Genomic DNA, 13,702 nt, shown 5'->3' with positions numbered 1-13,702 from the left:
GTGCAAGAAACTCAGGGAAAAAGAGCACAAAGACAGTGTACACCTCACAACAGAACAGCAAACTAACACAGAGCAAGGAAGAGGGAACAGCAACATATTCCCTCTTAGGCAGGCCGAACTCACACGTTCCTGACTTGCTCAAAGAATTTCACAGTAAAATAGGGGGTGATGTCAGACCAACAAATATGGCCAGGTTGTTGTGCTTCCCTAGAAGCTTGATCCCCTTATAGAAATGAAAGCTAATTAATAGGCCCGTGAACAATGCCTCATCATACCCAAAGAACACTGATAATGTAGATTCAAACTGAAGCCTCAGCTGGCTACAACTTGGCTTCATAAGTTAATAAAAATCAGTCAAACAAAAACCAAACACTCTGACCTATTACATAGGTTCCTCTGGAAACATGCTAATGAAGTCCTCAGAAAGGCATGACATTTATTCACAACACTTCTCTTTCTGCACTGCTTTCCATGCTTTTGGTGGAAGCAGAGAAGGAAGCAGCCACTACTGACAGAACAGCCTCTCATTGTTCTGTAATTTGCAGCTAACAGTTGCTATCCTGCTGAGGTAAGCCTTGCAAAGACAAAATCCAAGAAATAGGCAAAAAAGTAATCTTCAGATTAGAGAGACTCTGAATTACATCTACTGGTCTCATCCACAATGAGGTAGCTGGATTTTGAATCATCTGAGAGAAGGCATGAAGCTGTAAGTCATAGATCACGAGAACATGAGTTTACAAGTTACCTCCTGGGTAAGTATTTTATATTCAGCACTCTAGACAAAGGTATGTCACCCCTGTTGTGCAGGATTTTAAATAAAATGTACATATATATTTGACATACCTACTATGCTATATCCTGTATTTGTTGGAAAAGAAGAAATGAAAGAAATAAAGCAGATAATAAAGGATCAACTGGCTAGGCTGCCTGAGATCAGTTCATTAACCACTTTTGGTCTAGGAGAATACCATAAGGACAAAAAAATAACTCTTCAACCCATCCCAGCATCTTTCTTTACAGTCTTTGCTAGCAACAGCAACTCCACAAGACTCAAACCTTTCCTTATTTCTTCATCACATCAACACTACCATCCATATTTTATAGATTAGATAGGACAGACCAAAGCAGAGACAGCATTTTTAAATGTTTTAACATAAAATTAAACCCTTCAACCTCCATCAGACACCATCCATAGTGATTTCACAAAATCCCACCATTATTCAGCACCTTTGATACTTAGATTGCACACCTGGTCACTTCAGTATTTACAAGCCCTTGTAGAACCCACATCTAACTACAAGTCCCATGTCAGGCCACGATCCTCCCAACAATTCAAAGACCAAGCCAAGAATGGACCGTTAAAGCTCTGGTGCAGAGTTCCTGCTCTCCCCACCAGGCCACCTTTCCTCACTGAAAGAACAGAATGGATGAATTTCAGTAGTTTTTCAGCTATCTGCATTTCTTTACATCTCTCCTGCAATGAGAATGAACATGTGACTCGGTAAGCAGAGTTTGACTGAACCTTAACAAAAACCTGAGCTTCTTCCAGAATTTATTACACTGCTAAAAACAAGCAAACAAACAAACCAACTCCAAAACCTCTAGGTAGAAGCATAAGTGTGGTTAATAGAAGACAACAACAAAATCCCTAAAGGAAAGTTCACCTATTTTAATAGTGAAGAAGTGACAGCAGCAGCCACAGCAAGAAAACCCCTTGTTGCCATGCTGAAGGAAAGTTGAGCAGCACTTTTCAACACCTTTCTCCTCCCCTCCACCTCTTCTTCCCACCCACCTGACTCTCATTTGCAGCCATATGAATCCCAGTGGTCTCAGTGGCACAGTGTGAAATTAACAGATCACTTCTAGATTAGAACAGAGCTGACAGAATTCCCAGCGTGGGCAGGCAGGCACATGTATGTACAGGCCTCCCTCCTGCCTTTACTCTTGTAAAAATCATGGATATGAATATATATACATGTGCATCAGGTTGTGGTCTGATATTTGCTTCAGACTTACTCTGGCCAAGCAAAAGAAGGGATAACACTTAACAATCTGAAATAGAATATTAGTGGTTATTTTGCCTAAAATGTCTAAATTATCTGAGGATAGGGAATGAGGAACAAATACCTCTCCTACACATTACTATCCCACTATCTAACCTCAAGCATTAATGGCAATATTCCTAGAGGTATAAGCAAGCAAGCTATCTATACCTATATTCTAAAAACTAAACCAGAAAGCAACTGTGACTCTATGCAAACTTGCTACAGCCTCAACTATAAAGACCATTACATTGCAGCAGAGCAGAACACCATTTTCAACAACAATCCTCCACTTTTGCTACATTTTTCTGAGAACACTTTAATCACTAACTGGACTTGGCAATGGGCATATGCTTTATCTAGATGCTGCAAGAGAAAAGACTCTATTCAAAGCATAAGACTGCTTGAGGCCCAGTATCTGTGGCTTGAATTCTTCATATGATAGAGCCCAGAGAGCCAAAGTACTTGAATTCTTGGCCTATATTATGGTATCTGAATTGTATTTAACAGAAATCAAGTGTGAAGATGGGAACAGCACTTTCAGCAGCCAGAGGCAGGGAAAAAAAAGGAAAAAGAGTAAAACAATTATGAGAAATTCTGAAAGCCTGACAATACCACAAGGAAGCTTGAAGCCTGATCTGCCATCTTTAGAGTCAGTCATGACAGCACAGCATAGATGTTGGGTACTTGGCCTCACTTCTTAGTACTATGGGCCATTTGAATCATAAAAGGATTGTTGTCTCAGAGAGTTCATCTACTCCTGCTGCTAACAGTCATTGCCTGATGTCATAATCCTCTGTGGCAACAGAATTTTCTTCAGAGCAACTAATAAGGATGTCACAGGGAATTAAGATTTTGGATTAGGGAGCAAAGTGACAGAATCACAGGAAGGATTATAAAACATGAAGATTGTGCTACCACGCACATGCCCTTTAGTGCTAACGAACAAGGAAAGAAGATGACAAACAACTTATATATAAAGCAGTAGAATTGTTTCAAAATTACCAGTGCCATCAGGACTCAGATCTATTTTTAATCTCATTCCTCTGGCAACATTAAGAGCAGACAAAGTATTTAAAAGCAAAGTTTCATAACTAGTCTTCACATAATAATCTGAGATAGCTCTGATTTTACTGTCTGACTGTTTGTAGCTGAGCTTGGTGCATTGCCTTCTTTGTGCCACATGCACAGTGGAAAGAGGAGTAAGTGGGCAGTAGAAATCAAGTAGAAGAGGAGTCCCCAATGCAGAAAAGCAACGCCACTAGCAGAAGCATGACTTGCTGTGTCTCTTCCTGTCCAGGCTAAGCCTACCAACAGAGACATCTCCTTTGGAACATGAAATAGCAAACCAGGATTTTTCAGCAATATCCTTTTTATCTTTATGTCTGCATCTCTAATTTTTACTGGAACAGCTCAGTATCCAAGGACTTACAGGATCTGAGATTTCTTGGGTCTTCCTCCCTGGGAAGGAGACTAGTACTACACTTTTCTTCAGCTGCCTATCCAGATGTATTGTTTGTTTACTAATTTTTCTAACAAATATTTGAAGAAAATCACCTTTGAAGAGTGTAATAGCCTGATCTTGTATCTGTATTCTGCTTAGACAAATTACTTTTTCTACCCTCTTTCCTACAATATCAGTTGTATGGTATGTTCGTCTTTGCCCTGAAATTAAAAAAAAAATATAAAATTCTACTGCTGCATGTTGCTAAAACTTCCATGTTTCACTGGCAAGAAAAGTCATTCCTTCTGTATATTTTGAAAGCTCTTTGCAGAAAAAGGAACGTGAGAAATAAAAGACAGTACTGTGTTTATTGTTCTTTCAAGTTACATGTGGAATCAGTTTCTACAGCAGCTGCAGAATTATAACACAACTGCTTCATGCTTTGATCACAACTAGCAATAACTATTAAGATAAGAAAACATTATTGGTCTTGCACATCACACCTTCCTCCACACATCAAAAATTCACTCTTTTTGAAGGGAATTAACCATTTGTGTTAACGTTATTGTCTCAATAAGATGAAGATCAGCAACAGGGGAAGTTCAATAACTATGATTCCATTTTCATTCTTCATCTCCCTAAATGCTCTCATCTCTTCCCCTTGTATCTTCAGAAATATTACCAAGCAAAAGGAAAGTAACATACACAAGCCATCTTTACAGCCTTTGCAGAATAAGGTGCTTTTTTACTCCTATAGCTCCTAAAATGTCTTGCAGCAATGAAATATCTCTACCAATAGTTCTACTGTAAAGCCAGACATTACAACCAATTTACACCTTTGCTAAATCTACACTCTACTTCTGTCAGCATTCCTCTTTTATAACCAGAGAGTGTCAGCCTTTTTTAATTCAATCTGCAGTAGCAGTTCAGCTCAGAAAGGTATCAGGTCTTGGAAACCATGTGCACCAGGTAGAAAATAAACCTGTTCCAGGACTCACTCTTCCTTGCAGGTTAAGTAGGAAACAAAGTTATGCCCAATAGTTTTCCAACATTAGAATTTTTTGGAAAACAAGATTTTTCCTGTTTAAAAAGTGAGCAAAATTAAGGGTGAATCTCATGGAACCACCACTTTCTGGGATGGACCATACCACACATACTGTTACTGCCAAATACATACTGGTGGTATGTCAGCATTTGCTTTGCACAAATGCAAGAAACTAAATTATAGTCAGGGTTCAGTGCATGATTCAGAAAGTTAGGTCCTGTATTTTGAGTCACAGATAGCAGAAAGCAGGAATATCACAGACTAATATAGCAAACCAGAACCAAAAACCAAACAGATTTTCAACGATTGCAAGGCCAGCTCTTCAAGCTCTCAGTTTCATACTTTGTTAAGAACTCATCATCCCTTTCATCACCTAAATAAGGTTAGGCATCTGTCAGGTTCCATATTTAAAGTTACTCATTGTCAGAAATAACTCAAAAGCCAGCATTCTTCTGTCCTCTGAAAAATGTAGCCATTTTTTTCAATGCCTCAACAGAGCCTGAATACTTCATCCACCTGATATAAGACATGGTGCCGAGTCCTTTTGTTCCAAATAAGTGGCTGGTTTGAAAACTTCAGAAACTGGGACTAGTTAAAATAACACATATGCACAAATGTGCTTTCTCCCACAAAAAACACATCTATCTCAAGGTTACAAAAGAAAGGAATCTAGAAGCAGTGGCAATTCATAGAAACAGATCTGCAAAGTGCTGGGATTTCCTTCCCCTCAAAGAAAGCTGGCATACACCTATCAGCCTTCTAGGCATACCTATCACCTTCTCCCTTGCCACTCTTCCACTTTCCACTTCTAGGTAACCTAAAAGGTCATGAACAACGTGCTTATACATATGCTAGTGAGGAAAGAACAAAAAAAGGCCAAAAGAATAAAAATCCCAACCAGAGAACAAGAAAACAACTGCATAAAAGGGAGTATGCCTGCACACAGAATGCAACAAGGGACAGGGAGATACAAATGAAGCAGAGGAAGTAAAGAGCATTCGGACACAGAAACTAAAAGCATAAAGGAAAATTGAAAGGGCTGTACATGAACAAGAAAAAAACAGAGTACATTGGAAAAACATCCTTCCTCACTGCAAATCACAGCAATATAAAAGAATCACAGAATAGTCTGATTTGGAAGGGATCCACAAGGATCATCAAGTCCAGCCCTTAAGTACGAGCTATCACGGCCTATATGCTGAAATAGCCAAAGCTATTTAGCAAAGGTTGGTTTCCTGGAAAGCCAATAATTCACTTTATGCACTCAAGCCAAATGCTTCCCTTTAGGCTTCTGTGTAATCAGAATGTGTCTGTCTGAAGGGCAAATATTCCTACAGGGTTAAGACCTCTGTGAAAAAATTGAGCATGAGATGGAATCATCTTCACAGGTGTAATATGCCTTTGGTTCTGAAGACTCTGGAAAAATCAAAACAATAGATCTCTTTTTTCCAAACTTCCTGTGCATGAGGTATCCACTTCAACAAACATCAAAAATCAAGTTCAGGAATTCCTGAGCATGCATTGTGAATTCTGATGGACACATAACTGACTACAGACAACAACAGTGGCTGTGGCAAGAGAGAGACGACACTTGCTGATATCTAAAATAAGTCCCAAAATTATTGTCACAATTTGAGTGGATGGCACAAAACATCTTAATCCTAAAGTTATTTATACTCCAGTGTACTTCCAGGACACTTTTTTTTTATCACATCTGTCTCAATCCACATATATTTCCTATTTTTTCAAATATCACCTTTTACACCTTTTATTTACATAATCTTCAGAAGTCCCCTAGGGGCAGCACCTCTCTATATCACTTACCTCTGTAATACAGAGTACTTCAAGTTTCACAGTTGAGAACAGGTCAGAGATGCCAACAAAACATGGTTGCAGTCAGATGCTCCACATGCATAAAGCAAAATACATCACATAAACTTCTGTCTACCTCAAGGCTGTTAAATATTTCAGATTCAATGTCTTATGAGGATCCAATTGCTAAAATTATCTCAGACTGTCAGTATAATGACCTAATGGGTGAGAGGGTATCTTTTAATATGCTCTTGTCAACAACTGCTACAGTAATTAACTGTTTACCTATTAAAACATCCTTATTCATCCAAATTTATTTTTATCCTTTTCTACTGACCACAGAACACCAAACTCTACCTAAAAAATACAGGTGATATCCTGAAGTAAAGGTAATGGCTACCTACCTATACCTGGAATACAGCACAAGAATATTTTAATTTGAAAATGGCATGTATTACATTAGATGAGGTCAGCAATATCACCACATCTTCACAGTAAGCACAGTGAATAGAAAAGGAGTTTCTGAATCATGTGATTAAAGCTACAAAACCTTAATTCCAGAGATATGTAAAATGTCAGGAGTCTATCTCAGAGGGTGAAACAGGAACATTCTATATTTTGTCTCGCAATGGAATCTTAGACATTAAGTGGCTTAGACATAAAATTTCAAGGTGACTAAGATGATCCCATAACAGATGCCAGCTGTGGCTTCAGGACTGCTAAACAGAGACACATTGTTCAATCCCTCTGACTTCCCCTTATACCTGAAACCATTATCTTCTTTTCCATTAAAAAGGAGGAGTAATTTTTTAACTTTCATGGCATTCCAGAATAAATTAATTTGTACTCTATATTGCAGTCTTTACACATGAATTGGGAAGTATATTCTCATTATCATATTTAAGAGGATTCACTTTCAATACCATGGAAAACATAATTCTGTTTATACTAGTATCAAAGACCTATTAATCTCCAACAGGCACATTTCCTTACTTATGTCCCAGGAAAAAAGTCTACAGGGTCTCTAAGAATACCTGCTTTCCTTCTCACAAATGCTACTCAGCCTAATGCCTTTCTCAGATAACTCCTTGACCTGGTGGCACAGCTCCTTGACAAGGACACACCTACAGGGGAGATGACTCAGCCCCAGTTTCTTGGACAGGCACCAGGCACTCCTCACCACCAGGGCCCTGCAGACCTGCCAGAAGGTCTCTTTGGGGGGAAGCCTGTGACACCACCGGTGCAGCAGCAGCTGCTGGGGAAGGAGCTTTGTGGCACAGAATCAGTGCAATGTTGGCAGCACTGACAGCTGAGACAGGGGACAAGGGACCTCCTTCTCCTCTGTGTTAACAGCTGCTCCCGTGTGCTCCTCTCCGGTTCTGCTGCTGTGCTGACCCTCCAAAAAGCAAACCTTCCTACCCTGACTATGGCTTGTAAAAAGCCATTCTAAGTATTAAGGGAGTTTGTAGTTTAGAGATTTTTTGGGAGTTTTTAGGTTTTTTTTTAAATTGAAATTCCAGAAACTTATTTCTGTGGGGTTTTTTTTTTTTTCAAAATCTACATTAAAAAGGAAAAAAAAAAAAAAAAAACCTGCCAGTTTTTACCTCCTGATCTCCTTCCTTAAGATCAGTACTAAAGAAACTAAGTCAGCTTTCTGTTTTTTGAAGCTCTGAGGACCTTCTACATCTTGAGGCACATCAGGTATTTGCCCAATCATTAGGCTTTCCAGGAAATCAACTGGTGCTTTTACAGGTATTCAGAGATTGATACAGTCAAATCCCCCATATCAACAGAAACAGCTCCATTGTTTGCCATGTTCTTCTTCAACCCAGAATCCCCCTCCAGAAATGCTGGGTTTTGCCTTTTGCCATTCTGTTCCCATCTTAGAGGTGTGACTGCACCCAGTGAAAGGCACTAAAAGTTACATAAAAGCATCTTTCATTGAGACAAGTAATGGAGAAGAACAACCTTCACTACCTTGCAGGTCAGCTTTGGTCAACTCAACTTTGTTAGCAAAAAAAAAAAAAAAAAAAAAAAAAAAAAGCAAAGTCAATAAACAACAGGTTAGTATAAAATAGTATAAAAGCAGATAAACCACGGTAACATCACTTTGAATACACAAAAGCAACTGGTATAACTATCACAGCCAACATGCATAATCAAAACACACGGAAATGACAACGTAAGCAACAACAGCACAGAGGGACAGAGACTACATCAATGCAACCAACAGATAAAACCAAATAGAAAGAGAAGAAATGCACTCCATTCATGCACACACAAAATCACAAAATTTATAGATAATACAAAGAGAAGAAAAAACATCACATTCTTTAACCCATCTCTCACACATTCTTTAACCCATCTCTCAGCCTTTAGAATAATTTTAGACAGATTTTGTCTCATTTGAGAAATACATAGAATCCATTTAAGTACAAAAAAATCTATTTGACTTGCAGTACCCCCATCAAGCATGCATTTAATTTTTGTCCCAAGTGGATTTATTGCCAGAAAAACATAGAGGACTGATAATTCTATAAGACAAAAATTTCTGTTTATCCAGAAAACTGAACTCAACACTGGATCTAAGTGACTCTAACACCTTGCCCCCTCACAAGCTGTCACCTGCTCATAGATTTCAACACATTCTTTAAAAAAACTTACATCAACAGGCAAGCAGACAGCTCAAGCTTTAGATCCATATAGTCTTAATCAGTCATCAGAGCAACCAAAAAAAGAGAGTACCAGTTCATTATTTCACCTAGGTCAGAATGTTCTTGTTATCTGTGGTCAAATCATAGTCCACATGGAAAAAAAATATCATAGGTCTACTAAGTCTGACTGTCTAAAGATCCAAATACACTTTGTGAAGACTGAAGAGCATTAAAAGCAAAACAATACCACTGATGCTCTTCCATGCAGGCACAGGGTTTTGGTTTTTTTGGGTTTTTTTTGGCTTTTCATTTTTGTTTATTTTGTTTGGTCGGTTTGGTTTTTTTAATGGAGTCAGTTTACAAAGAAGCCACATAGATTTTTGGTGTGTTATACCTTGATTCTATGTTTTCTCTTTCAGAATGGAAAAAGTAGAAGACAAAGATGGGAGCACAGGCAGCAGCTCCTGAATCCCCTGCTACTGAAGGTTAAATATTTCTATTACACAGCACAATAGGAACAAGAAAACACCAAATCATCAACCTTATTTCTCAAAACAAGTTTATTTAAGAAGTGCATACTTACCCTCTTCACCTGTTCTTAACAAGTTCTAATATCACAGCTGATACTGAAGAAACACTGGTAGTTCTCCTTTCCCCACTGTCTTTTACATTTACAACCCAATAACTGACATGTGCAGATGCCATTTCCTGTGCTTCCTAAGAATTTTAACATTTTAAATCTTTGTTGTTTTACAGCCTATGAATCACTCAAGATAGCAATTATCCTCCCTTTTGAGATAGTCAGAATTTTCTCTCCACTTTTGAAACTGCTTTACTACATGAAGCTATAAAATCCCATTTTCCTTAAACAAAATTCAAAAGAAAGGGGGAAGGAGTAGAAAGAAAAGGATGCACTTCTCCATGCATCATTTTCAGCACTTATTCTAACAAAGTAATTTCTCTATAACAAACAAGTACTTTTCCTACTTCCCTGCACCTCACTTTCTTTGTAGCTGAGAGAAAAACTCATATTTGTTCCATAAATCCAGCAGCACTATGAGAATGGAATACAAAAGCAAGGAAAAGGAAAGATGTCAAACCATCATGGAGCAAATTAATGCTCCACTCTTCAATGGACAACCTTTGATTCCAAAGAGAAAGTGAAGTATGACCAGATTTGAATTTTCTCTACTGAGCAGATGAAGGGTGAAATCCTTTTTGACATTATCCTGCTGTGAGATTTTAAGCATGAGATTAGATTTGCTGTTTTCCACATACTGCTTAGTATGCAAAATGTGTTTCTGATTATCCATCCTGTATGTGTCATTCATGCTTTTCATGCACCAGTGAATTCCAAAGGTTAACTATACTATTTCATGGAAAGTAGCAAAATATTATGATTTTACTGTGGGATCTGGAAAGAAGATTAAATTAGGACCAAAAAAAAGTCTCAAAACATCTGGAATAGTGTCAACCAGTTTAATAATAATCAGTCTCCTTTGTGAGAAGCTGTTAGTGGAACAGGTGAGGTAGAAACAGCAACTCTAAAGCACATAGAAAACTACCTTACAGAAGAAATAAAATGTTCTTTGGCCACTTCCGTTAGGATGGGGTAAAAATATTTAGGACATGCAGCTGCATTTCAGATAGCTCTAGTGCCATGGTAAGCAACATAGGGATGTCCAATTAAAAGAAAGGAAAACATGTGAGAACATGTGGCATAATTTCATTAATAAAGAGATGAAAAAATGCTTCAAAGGCAGAAAGTACTCATCAATATTGAAGGCATCCTCTTCAAACTACACAAAAGATTGGACATATGATTAACTTTTTCATGGACCAGTGAGAACAAAAAAAAAACCACTGAATCACTCAGTCTACATTTTTATGGATGGAATAAATTGACCCATTTATCTAGTAGTAAGACCAGGGATGAGGAGTTCATCAAGAAGAACCCATTTTAAAAGTCACGAAGTGAGAAAAAGCTGAGCTGAAGTTTAAATTGTTTACTTTAAAGAAGGGAAATGAGGTCACCTGGTACAAATTCTTCTATCTACCAACTCTTCATATATATACCATAGTGCAGACATTTTCTCTCTCAAACTGTTTATTTTTGATGTAAATAGTCTATATTGCTCAAACTCAGGAGTAAAAAGTTTCCAACCACCCTTCATAGGCTGTTGAGATACAGACATGGAGACAACTATGTCCTGATAGAAGACTTTTCTTCATTTTCTAATGCTTTGCTCATGTCCAAGAGCCTCCACCCACATTTTCAAAGTGGTTTGCAAGACATAGATGAATTTCATACTCTTATCATAAATACAACATCTGGAAGATGAACTTTATGGGTGGGGAAAGCAAGGCCAAAAGTAGGTGGCAGACCTGCCTTCAAGCTTCCACTGGAAGAGGCTATCCCATTTGAAGACCTTTCTAAAAATTCATTTGTCTCTTCAGTGTGTTTAATAACCTGATGCATCACTGACACAAGGACCATTTAAGTCTTAACCACTTCCCTACTTTTATTAGCTTTTCTCAGGCCTGCTCACCAATGCCTTTTTTGAGGTGGTGGTAAGAGGAAGGGCCTTCTTGTTATACCAGAGATAGTGATGAAAGCTGCAGTGAGCACAAGAGATGAAGAAACTGTGAAAAATTAACAAGTATATTGGTATCATGTCATGTTCCCCAAGATTTTTTCTCCTCAGAGCTGTGCGTAGCACACCTGAACATACCAGGCGGCAAGGTGGTTTCTGGCTTTGCAACATCCCTTCCACAGAAACACAAGCTGCCACTACATATCTGACCAGACTGCCAAGACCCATGAAGAGCTGCCTCCTGGTCCTGAAAAATGAAGAATGTAGCAATCGCAAAAGACCAATGAAAATAAACCAAACCACCACCAAAGATATGGTATGCAGCTTTAACTCCACAAACTCATATGACATTTCAGACACTCTTTGGTTCTCTTCTTCCAGATAATCCCCCTCAAAATCCTTTGCCAAAAGCAATGGTACTATAGGATACATTGAAACACAAAATACATCAGTGTGGCAGCTATCATCTTGTCAAACAGACAGGTGATTGAATGGTTGACTTCAAAAGCTGAAACCATAAGCTTCTACAGCACACATGATGCAAAGGGAGCTGATATGGTGCCTAACAAAAACTATGAAGAGGCTGTTTAGTTGTGCTAGCCTAAACAAATCCCACCATATATAATTTAAAGAAATTACAGCCATAGAACCAGTAGGACATTGGAGGTAAAGTAATTCTTGCTTTAAGTCCTGAACTGACTCGTTTTAGCTCTACTATACACTGTTAAACACCAGACAATTTCAGTCTCAAGGATGCCTGCATTTCATGAGTGACTCGTATATATGACTAATAATGTTTTGGTAGGTTCCAAAGAAAAATATGTCCTATAAATACAAATTATTGAAAGTGCTTCCTGTTCAAGGAGAAGCCTTACTCATCACTGGAACACAGATAATTCTGTGGTAAGGGTGTGCTTTGGTGCACAGGGAGGCTGAATCATGCTTAAGCACACGAGAGTAACAATGTGGTCAAGGAAGTTCAATGGCTTGCTCAAATTGAATAAAAGGAGGTAAGACAAGACAATAAGAAATATTATTTTCCTATTGAAACTTGTGAATCATAATTGGTGGTATGAAACAGAGTACTGAAATACATGAACAGAGATAAAAACACAAACAGGATGCAACCATGTCACCCCTCTGCAGTGTTACTGGTGTGTCTTAGCCAGGACAGTGCTCTCTGGTGATCTACATCTCATATTCTATTGTTCTCAAGGCCTTCTTCTTCTAAATATTCTTTGGTTTTGTCCCAAGATGAAACTGACAGTTTCTAAGAAAACAGCTGCCACATGGTAATCTCTGCCTCTGAAAGCAAGGCCTCAACAAAATACAAGCATTAGCAGAAATCTCTCTCACATGACTTTTGAAAGACAAGATTCATATGTGGGAATGAAACAACATTTCTTTAAGCATGTGTGTTCCCATCACATATGTGGTCCCTCTGGCCTTCATGATGAAATACAGAGATGTCCAGCAAATCAACACACAGCATGACTATTCAGACAAAAAGCCTGCAATTGTTTATTAAAAACATATTTAAACATCATGAGGCAGCAAGAACTACTTGGGACTTCAGCCCTTAAAAATATTATGACTGCACCCTAAGTCACTTCAGATGGAAACAAACTAGGGAGACGTAAATAAGGACTGAACAACCTTAGAGGTTTTATTTCCTTAGAGAATGGGATATAAGTGTGACTTTCAATGGCAATTTTAAGAAAAGTCACCAGCAGGCAGCAAGCCAGATCTGAGATGAACCTTTGTGGATTGTTAAGATTCAAAAATTAAGAAAAAAAAAACCCCAACAACAAATGTAACAGCTTTATGGTAACCAAATTCTCAGGTTTTCTACTAATCCTAAATATATTGGCAAAAAGAACACTTTGCTCTTCAGCAGTTTCCGTGGTACTGAACAGGGACCATTTGGGAAGGTAGCAAGGGCACAGCTTTCCAAGATCAAACTCTTCCAAAGGCAGTATGATGACCATCATTGATCTTATCATTCATTTTGTTAGGTCTCTTTCCAATTCTGAGTCCTGTTTGAAGGACTTTAGAAGAGAATGGGTACTTGCATTCTGGAAACCAAAGCAATCTCCACATTCAGGGAGCAG

At 38.3% G+C, this 13,702-nt stretch overlaps 1 protein-coding gene across 4 annotated transcripts in view; it reads right to left on the bottom strand.

The window, feature by feature from the left end:
* Positions 1-13,702, bottom strand: part of NRXN3 (neurexin 3) — a 914,575-nt gene that overhangs the window by 517,472 nt on the left and 383,401 nt on the right. The window lies entirely within an intron of this gene.

Source organism: Pyrgilauda ruficollis, unplaced genomic scaffold (genome assembly GCF_017590135.1).
Source record: "Pyrgilauda ruficollis isolate IOZ18807 unplaced genomic scaffold, ASM1759013v1 scaffold28, whole genome shotgun sequence".
NCBI classification, from domain to species: domain Eukaryota; kingdom Metazoa; phylum Chordata; class Aves; order Passeriformes; family Passeridae; genus Pyrgilauda; species Pyrgilauda ruficollis.
This window is presented reverse-complemented; position numbering and strand designations above follow the sequence as displayed.